This window comes from Ornithodoros turicata, chromosome 1 (genome assembly GCF_037126465.1).
Source record: "Ornithodoros turicata isolate Travis chromosome 1, ASM3712646v1, whole genome shotgun sequence".
NCBI classification, from domain to species: domain Eukaryota; kingdom Metazoa; phylum Arthropoda; class Arachnida; order Ixodida; family Argasidae; genus Ornithodoros; species Ornithodoros turicata.
Genome location: NC_088201.1, coordinates 26,669,042 through 26,678,480, shown reverse-complemented (window position 1 = coordinate 26,678,480; position 9,439 = coordinate 26,669,042). Strand labels below are relative to the sequence as shown.

The window sequence follows — 9,439 nt, the reverse complement described above, 5'->3', positions numbered from 1 at the left end:
AAGTTATTTGCCTCGTACTTGCCTCGGGTACGTCACTATTCACTTCGTATTGGCTTCGGGTACATAATTTTCGCTTCGTATTTCCTTCGGGTACATAACTATTCGCTTCATATTCGCTTCGGGAACGTAGCTGTTCGCTTTGAATTTGCTTCGGGTACATACTATTCATTTTGTATTCGCCTCGGGTACCTAAATATTCGCTTCTCATTTGCTTCACGGCGCGTAACTTTTCGTGCCTTATTTGCTGCGGGTACGTAACGATTCACTTCGTATTTGCTTCGGGTACGTAACTATTTGGTTCGTATTCGGTTCGGGTACATGATGATTCCCCCTTCGTTCTCGTTTCGGGTTCGTAACTATTCGGTTCCTATTCGCTTAAGTAATGTAACTATTCACTTCGCATTTGTTTCGGGTGCGTAACTTGTCGTTTAGTATTTGCTTCGGGTACGTAACTATTCGCTTCATATTCGCTTCGGGAACCTAACGTACTATTCGCTTCGCATTTGCTTCAGGGTGCGTAACTTTTCTTGTCATATTTGCTGCGGGTACGTAACTATTCGGTTCGTATTCGGTTCGGGTACGTAATGATTCCCTTCGTATTCGCTTCGCGTACATAACTATTAGCTACGTATTCGCTTCTGGTACCTAACTGTTCCCTTCATATTTGCTTCGAGTACGCAACTATTCGTTCGTGTTCGCTTCGGTTCGTAACTATTCGTTATTATTCGCTTCGCATTTGGTTCAGGTGCGTAACTTTTCGTTTAGTATTTGCTTCGGGTACGTAACTATTCGCCTAGTATTTGCTTCGGGTATGTAACTATTCCCTCCATATTCGCTTCGAGTATAGGTAACTATTCGCTTCACATTTGCTTCGGATGCGTAAATTTTCGTTTAGTATTTGCTTCGGGTACGTAACTGTTCGCTTCGTGCTTGCTTCTGGTACGTAACTGTTCACCTCGTACTTGCTTCGGGTGCGTAACTTTTCGTTTTGGTATTTGCTTCTGGTACGCAACGATTCGCATCGTATTCGCTTGCGGTACGTTGCTATTAGTGAGTTTTAGTATACCTTTGATAAAGTTATCATCTCTATCGGAACCAATCGCACTCGTGCGTGACTCAGAATCTTATCCACTGATTGGTTCCGGTTGATACGGTGAGACGCTAGCCACGTTATCAACGCAGAGGCGTATCTAGGGTGGGGCAGGTGGGGACACTTGCCCTGGGCGCCGTTTCATGGGGGGCGCCGATAGCGCTAACCAAGGTTGTAAAGATGGTGCGTTAGTGATCGTCTTCGCAGAGAGATGGACGAAAGATTCATGTATTTGCGTGATACTGACGTCATGTTCGGATTCCTTCTCGATATCGAGGGTTGGAGAAGTGTAGCTGCTTCGGTAGTTTTTACGACTGTGATGTTGATGGGGAGCAACTCTATGAAGAAATTTTAGATTGCAGAATGTTGCTGTGAAGTCGTTCCAGTCTGAAGATAACGAGTCCTGAGGGCCTTCTTGAATTTATTGTTCGGTACGGAGACGAGAGCGTATTCCGCAATCTTCGTATCGCGATCCAGATGATGCTAACGATAGCGGTTTCTATCGCCAGCTGTGAGAGGTCTTTCAGTAAATTAAAACTGATACTTTCATATTTGCGGGCTTCCATATGGGTCAAAGAAGGCTCTGCGATCTTGCTCTGCTGAGCATAGAGAGACATGACACTGAAAAAATGGATTTCGATGACATGAAAGACAGTCTGACAGCAGCAAAGGGTTGGAAAATTGTGTTGTAATTGTCCAATCTGACAATTGTTTTTCTTTTTATGTCGTTTTTGTGTGTATTCTGGGTTAATAAAAACACAAGCGACAAGCCAGCGGTGTTCCTTGTTTATCGCGAACAACATCATGGGGATACACAGCGACAGGGGCGCAACTGCACAGCTTGCCATGGGCGCCGTCCTCTCTACACTCTCTAGATACGCCACTGTATCAACGGTCTGCTAAAACTCTCTATTCTCTTCGTATTTACTTCGGGTTCGTAATTATTCAGTTTGTATTCGCCTCGGGTATGTAATGATTCGCTTCGTATTTGGTTCGGGTACCGTAACTGTTCTCTTCGTAGTTGCTTGGGGTACGGAACTATTCGCTTCCTGTTCACTTTGGGAATGTAACTCTCCACTTCGTATTTGCTTCGAGTACATACCTATTAGCTCTGCATTGGCTTCGGATTTGCTTCTGGTACGTAACGATTCGCTTCGTATTCGCTTGGGGTAGTGTCTATTCGGTTCGTATTCGCTTCGGGTATGTACTGATTCGCTTCGATCACGTAACTGTCCGCTTCGTATTTGCTTCAGATGCGCGCGTAACTATTCGCTTCTGTTCGCTTCGGTAACGTAATTCTGTTGGTTTCGTATTTGCTTCGGGTACATAACTCGCTTTTTATTCGCTTCGGGAACGTAACTATTCGGTTCGCATCTGCTTCGGGTGCGTAACTTTTCGTTAGATATTTACTACGGGTTCGTAACGATTCGCTTCGTATTCGCTTCGGGTTCGTAACTATTCGGTTCCTATTCGTTTCGGAATCTTACCCTGTATTCACACGAGTCAGTTTTCTGCCGGCTGACGCTCAGGCGGCAGGGAACGTCACCGCTCTCTGGTGCCACGTGACCGGCGCTCTTCGCCACGTCACCACTTTCTGATCTCCGGAGCGGCAGTCGGAGGCAGCCGGATATCTTGTCCTCCCGGCACAGATTCTGACGACCGACGGCGTCTGCTGCCGGCAGAAGTAGAATGTGACGCAACGGATACTTATCGCGCTTGCTTTTTATTTCATGAGGATTTGTGGCGGCCCGTGTGTGATGACGAAGACGTGCCTCTGCTGCCACGCGCTACGGCGCTGGCACGGCAGTTCTACCGGCACCGTCCTAGCGTGAGGCCACGTCCATCTGCCCGCTGGGACATTCCATCATCGCCGGTCAGGACTCATGTAGGGGAATACCACCTCCTCTACATTTGGTGACCCGAACGACGAACACCATGTTCGGCATAATTCGGCCAAGCACCATCCCAAATTACTGCAAGCCCACCTCCGAAGGTACGGTGCAACGTTCTACCGAGGAACCGCTAGGCGACGACGTCAATTCACCGCGGCTCCACTCGTCGCAACGCCCGACCGCGCCACACCATGGTCCTACCCACCTTACCCATCTACACAGATCACGTCGCCATGGTCTCGCACTCTGCGTCACGTCGCCACACGCTTCACGATGGCACTCCTCGGGCTACCACCAGCGGCACCTTCCCGAGCATCACGCTCCTGTACCGGTCGCGGTACGCCGCTGTCGACCGCCCCACCCGCATCTGCTACGCTTGCGGTCCAAGAACCCTGCCCGCCTCGCCTTCCCACCAGGCTTCCATACAAGACACTGGCAGCTCGTCCAGATGCGGTCAAGAGGCTCCGGGACCAACATTCCACCGGGGACACGCACGGAGGCCACAGTGAGTTTTACTCCCGGTCTCCCCGTGCTTCACGATGGTCCTCCCCGCAGTCTCCTTGGCGACAACACTACGAGCCCAGCGCTCACGAACCGGTCGCGGTTCTGTCGCCCCACTCTCTTATCACTTCGGCCTACATGCATGCTCTCCGCTTTGGCCCGCCCCTGGAACCCTCCCGGCCAGCTCTTGTCCGCACCGTTCAGCCCGCCACTCCTGCCCACTCATCACAAGACGCAAGACCAGCCGTCCCTGTACTGCGTGTCGCCCGTCTTCCTCCTCTTCCTGTATCGACGCGGAATCTCAACCGCCAGCTCTACACCGCTCCGCGTCTGAGGGGGGGAGTGATGTGGCGGCCCGTGTGTGATGACGAAGACGTGCCTCTGCTGCCACGCGCTACGGCGCTGGCACGGCAGTTCTACCGGCACCGTCCTAGCGTGAGGCCACGTCCATCTGCCCGCTGGGACATTCCATCATCGCCGGTCAGGACTCATGTAGGGGAATACCACCTCCTCTACAGATTGTTCTGTATGTGTCCCATACAACGACATTCACTGTACTATGGCCAATTCTGAATTGGAACGCCAACGATGCTTGGCTTTACCGCGAAAGTGGTGCGACGACACACCGGCGCAGCAGCTTTGGAACAATTATGCAGTGCATAGATAGATGCCTACAATGTAGTGTTGCATAGGAAGCTTTTACTCTACGTCAGACGAAACAGACACGGAATACAAAGCATGAATTTTATAAACTCGGATATTTCTTTCGCTGGACAGACGTTGACTACACATAATCGTTCGCTTGCACCTTTCCAATACATGCATAAAAACAATAATTGGAAGCTACTCGTCCTAACGAAAGGGAAATAAAAATTGATTTAATTTAATTTAATTAATTATTAACTACCTGTAGCTCGACATCACAGCTTCATCGCCAGTCCATCACTTGTCAGCACGCTGTCGCGCCTATATTGATGCTCAGCATCGAGATACGCTTCATTAGTGGAAAATAAAACCGAATGTGACAACGTCTATTATCAAAATACTCCCACAGGCGTTAGGGTCGTCCACACGGAGATTTGGGTTAATGCTGTTTTACATTTCATAGCGATTCTTCGGAACCTATTCTTTGGCCCATATCTTGTCCCGTTTCTCACGTGAATGCATCTGAATCATCCACAAGGAGCACAAGCGCAATAAGTTTTTGCTTTCATTGGTCCATCCTACGCTAGACACAGACGATATGCAAGCGCGAATACAGAAGGGATCGGAAAACTGACAGCCGCCGGGAAAATGACTCGTGTGAATACTAGAGAACGAGCGGGTGTCTTCAGACGCGTAGTGACCTCGTTTATCTCGGATATCCTCTCTCTCCTTCCCGACTTGCTGCCGGCAGAAAACTGACTCGTGTGAATACAGGTAATACAGGGTTAAAGTGCCGCTCCGGACTCGGAAAGCAGCGTTTATTTTGTTTAGTCCGTGAAAAAAAGGTGCCTCAAGAATTCTATACGAGAAATTTCAGTCCTGTTTACGAACGCTGTGCATTTCTGTCAATTTTTGAAGATCTGCTGAGCCTCCACAAGTTTCGATGACGCAGAGAGCGGGTGACGTAATCATAAGCCCATAAACTGCAATGATATCATGTTCTGGAGAGGGCACACATCTCCTAGCAACGACACCGGCGTCCAGGGAGGGTCATGTGGTGGAGAGGTCACGTGACGCTGATCGAAAGAGGAGAAAATGGGAGAGATGTCTTCTTTCTCCTTTGTGTTTCCTCCAAGGTCGGAGCAGTCGGATGATATGTCACGTGGGGCTCCGCGAACGGAGCGCAAAAAGTGAGCCCTCCGGAAGACGCGAAGGGCAGCAGCGTTGCCAGATGAGAGCCGGGCGCTCCGTCAGGGCCTAACATGACGTCACAGTTTTTTCCCGTCACGTAGAGCCACAATATTTTGAGAAGAGACGAGATTCCAGTAACCTAACTTTGGTAGGATTCTGAAGACACGAGATTTAGTCGCGCTTCGTAACCATTCGGTTCAGGTACGTAAGGATTCGCTTCGTGTATGTAACTATTCGCTTCGCATTTGCTCCTGGTGCGTAACTTTTCGTTTAGTATTTGCTTCGGCTACGTAACGATTCGCTTCGTATTCGCTTGGGGTGCGTTACCATTCGCTTCGGGAACGTAACTGCTCGCTTCGTGTTTGCTTGGGGTACATAACTGTTGGCTTCGTATTTGCCTCGAGTACGTAACAACTTCGCGTCGTAATTGCTTCGGGTACGTAACTATTCGGTAACTATACTTGACTTCCGGTTCGACACTTTCAATTAGTGTATGTAAGTGCATTTAATTAACATTTAATTAGCCTCAATTACTTTCAGTTGCCCTTTAATTACCGAAAGTAACCGCAGGTTACCTGAGGTAATCTTGAATTTTATTCAGTTCGCTTTAATTACGTTTACTTGCTTTTCCCTTTAATTGACATTAATTACCTGCGGTAATCTTTAATTTCATTTAATCTTTCTCTTAATTACATATATCATACATTCATTACCTTTAACCTCAACTTTCTTGCTTTAATTACCTCTAGTTACCTTTAATTACTCTTACCTCTTACTCTTAATTACCTTCAACTACCTCAGTTTCATATAATTTACCTTCATTTACCCTCTGATCCCCCTTTACATCTCCACTGATACCTCTTCTCGGTGAGGCTTCACCATCTCAGACGCACACACACATACAGCTTTTTCCACTTTGACACTCCTAATGCTAACGCATTAATATCAACTAATATCTCACGGCGACAGACGTTATTGCTTACACTACACTTGCACGGTTTTCGTACATTTTGAGTGTTGAAAAGTTGGGAAGAACACAACTGACAACAACGCCTTACACAAACACAACTGACGCAAAGAAACAACTGAACGCAGTGCACTTCCGATATTTGCGACAGCCATGTCGACAGTTGAAACCTTATTATTAGGAAAGCAACCGTAACTATTGTTCACTGTTTCACAATTCTAGAGAAATACCTTGAAGCTGAAACCACAGAGTCGAACCGAACCCGAACCAAAAACCGTTATTAACGGTTATTTTTCGCCGAACCGGAACTGAAGCGAACCGAAACAGTCGACGCCATCTTGGAGCTGAACCGGAACTAAACCGTTAAAAAAAATACCGGTAACCGGTTCAAATAACGGTTCATACGGGACTAAAGGCGGAACTTTGCATTTTGTGCATTAACATAAAAACTACTTTTTTTCGTCTTTTCCCCCTTTCATTACCTTCGTAGCCTTCCTCTTGCTTGCCGAAAAAGTCGTGCCCTGCAGGAATGCTCTGGATTTTCTGGAGTCGCGAAATAACAACAACAAAGATGGTAACTTGAAACTGTTATGACTACTAATGTCTAAGACATACATATGAATATACAGGGTGTTTCACGAAAATCCCCCGGCTGAATAATTCGAAAACGGCACCACCTAACGGGAAACGTTTTGTTTTTTTCGGTTAGCATCCTTGATGCGCCGGCCACAAACTGGCCGCTCAGTTTCTTATTTGCATGCGCTCGTTAATTAAATAAACATCCTGACTTTTTTGTTTTACTTCGCCGGGCTTTGGTACCTGTGTCGTAGGAATGGTCACTCTGAGACAGTGCCAAACCAGTAAAAAAATAGTTTCGACTTGATTTTTTCGAGTAATTAACTGGTTTCGGTTTAAAAATTTCTTGCGCGGAGCAATGCAGGAATGCGCTCTTTCGCTCAACTATCCTGCTCTCAAATTCGTGTTCATCCGCTTGCATCGGTGGCGGGGGAGCCGCATGAGGAACAGCCGCGAGCGAGGATTTTATATGGCTTCTCGTTTTCTACTAAACGCGTAAACAGGATTGCGGTCGTGTCATTGGATGGACCAGACTGTGCGCCTTCATTGGCATAATGACAATCACTCGCCAATGGCGATAAAGCTATTTCGTGCGGGACGAAAGTGGGCTGCCCATGCCCTCGTATCGCTGGTGCCAAAGTCATAATGACAACAGAAAACGTTTTAGACTTCACAGGGATTGCAGCAGCGGTGACCGGAAAGGTTCTCAAAAAGGCACCAGACCGCTTTAATACGATGCCCTTGTATCCCAGCCCTGCGAAGTTTAAAACGTTTTTGGTACCATTATGACTTTGGCACCAGCGATACAAGCGCATCGTATTAAAGGGGTCTGGTGCTACTTTTTGAGAATGTTTCCGGTCATCGCTGCAAACCTCTGTGAAGTTTAAAACATGCTTTGTTGTCAGTATGACTTTGGCACCAGCGATACAAGGGCACTTGTCCATATTAAAGGGGTGCGATGTTGCTTTTTGAGAATTTTGCGACCATCGCTGCTGCAATCCATATTAAAGGGGTCGGGTACTCGACCCCTTTAACATGGACCAATGCCCTCGTATATCGCTGGTTCCAGAGTCATAATGATAACAAAAACGTTTTGAACTTCACAGGGATTGCAGCACCGGTGGGCGCAGAATTATAAAAAAGCAGCACCAGACCTCTTTGATATGGACCAATGCCCTCGTATATCGCTGTTTTCAAAGTCATAATATAACAAAAACGTTTAAACCTAACAGAGATTGCAGCAGCGGTTGCTGCAAAATTCTCAAAAAGCAGCACCTTCAAAACCCGTCACACTGACTTTAACTTCAAAACCCATCACATCACAATCACATCATATCCCTTCACCTCACCTCAGACCCCTCATTCTTCATGATGTGATGGTGAGTGAGGTCGGCGAAGGCCATCATGAGTGAATTCGCCGACCTATGCCCCCCTTGTCCACATGCCAAAAACAACACAAACAACAAGAATTGGCCGAGGCAAACCACAATTAGGGAGGACACAGACACGTAAGCCTCAGCAAAAAACTGTTTTTAGCTTAGGTGGTTAAGGTTTTTTTTTTTTTTTTTTCTCTACCCTTTTTCCGCTAACGATATAATGCGGCGAGACCATGTGTCAGGATGGCCGAGTGGTCTAAGGCGCCAGACTCAAGGTATTTCCTTACCTCCTATGGAGGCTGATATGAGAGTGTTCTGGTCCACGAATGTGGGCGTGGGTTCGAATCCCACTTCTGACACACACTTTTTTCCCAATCTGAATTGTGAAAGCCGCTAAGAGAGGTGCCCACAGACAACTTTTTGCTGAGCAAATTGGAATGGATTCAAACAACTCAGGGAAAAGAAAAAATTGGAATGGTGCAAGCGAGCTCATGTACTCGAAGGAACACACAAGACGAAGAAGACATACACAAAAATAACAAAGGCCCCCTGTAACGGGGTGTGCAGGGAGGAAAGGGCTCTGGAAAGGGAGGGAGATGAAAGGGGGGGACTATGGATAAATTTGGTGACGTGCCCCTAGCCAGAGCCGTAACGAGGCAAGTTTGCGCCCAGGGCAGGGTAAATTTGAAGCGCCCCCCCCCCCTCCAATACCGTCAGAAGCCCCGTAAACAAAGAAATAAAAACGCTTATTTGCACTGCTGAGATCGTACATTCAAATTTTCTTCGTTCCCGATTTTCACCTGTCCAACCAACCTGCCAGGGCCTCCCGTTCGGCGCCCTCTCTGGCAAGGGCGCCCGGGGCGGCTGCCCCTCTCGCCCCCCCCCCCCCCCCTTTACCTTTAGAAGCTGCGGAATCGCTTCGGCTTTTTCAAAAGTCAACGGATATGCAACATTCATGGGCGCCGTGACGGGGGCCCTGTTGCCCCCCTCCCTGGCTTTCATAAACGTAGGGTTTCTGAGCCAAGACAATGTAGTTGCGGGCGCAGTTGACGCCCCCCCCCCCCCCCCCCCCCCCCCCGAAAAAAATTCTGGCGGCGCTCCTGGCAGCATTGCAGTCATATATCTGTGCCGCAATGTTTGACATCTGGATCGAAAGCTGTGCACAAGGTAACATCTCGTTCTTTCTTTTTCTTTTAAGTTC

General features: G+C 47.9%; 1 non-coding gene across 1 annotated transcript; it reads left to right on the top strand.

The window, feature by feature from the left end:
- The first annotated feature begins 8,475 nt into the window (after positions 1 to 8,475).
- Trnal-caa (transfer RNA leucine (anticodon CAA)) lies at positions 8,476 to 8,597 on the top strand. Its single transcript has 2 exons — positions 8,476 to 8,513; positions 8,552 to 8,597. It is a non-coding gene; the product is annotated as a tRNA-Leu (tRNA).
- The last annotated feature ends 842 nt before the right edge of the window (positions 8,598 to 9,439 follow it).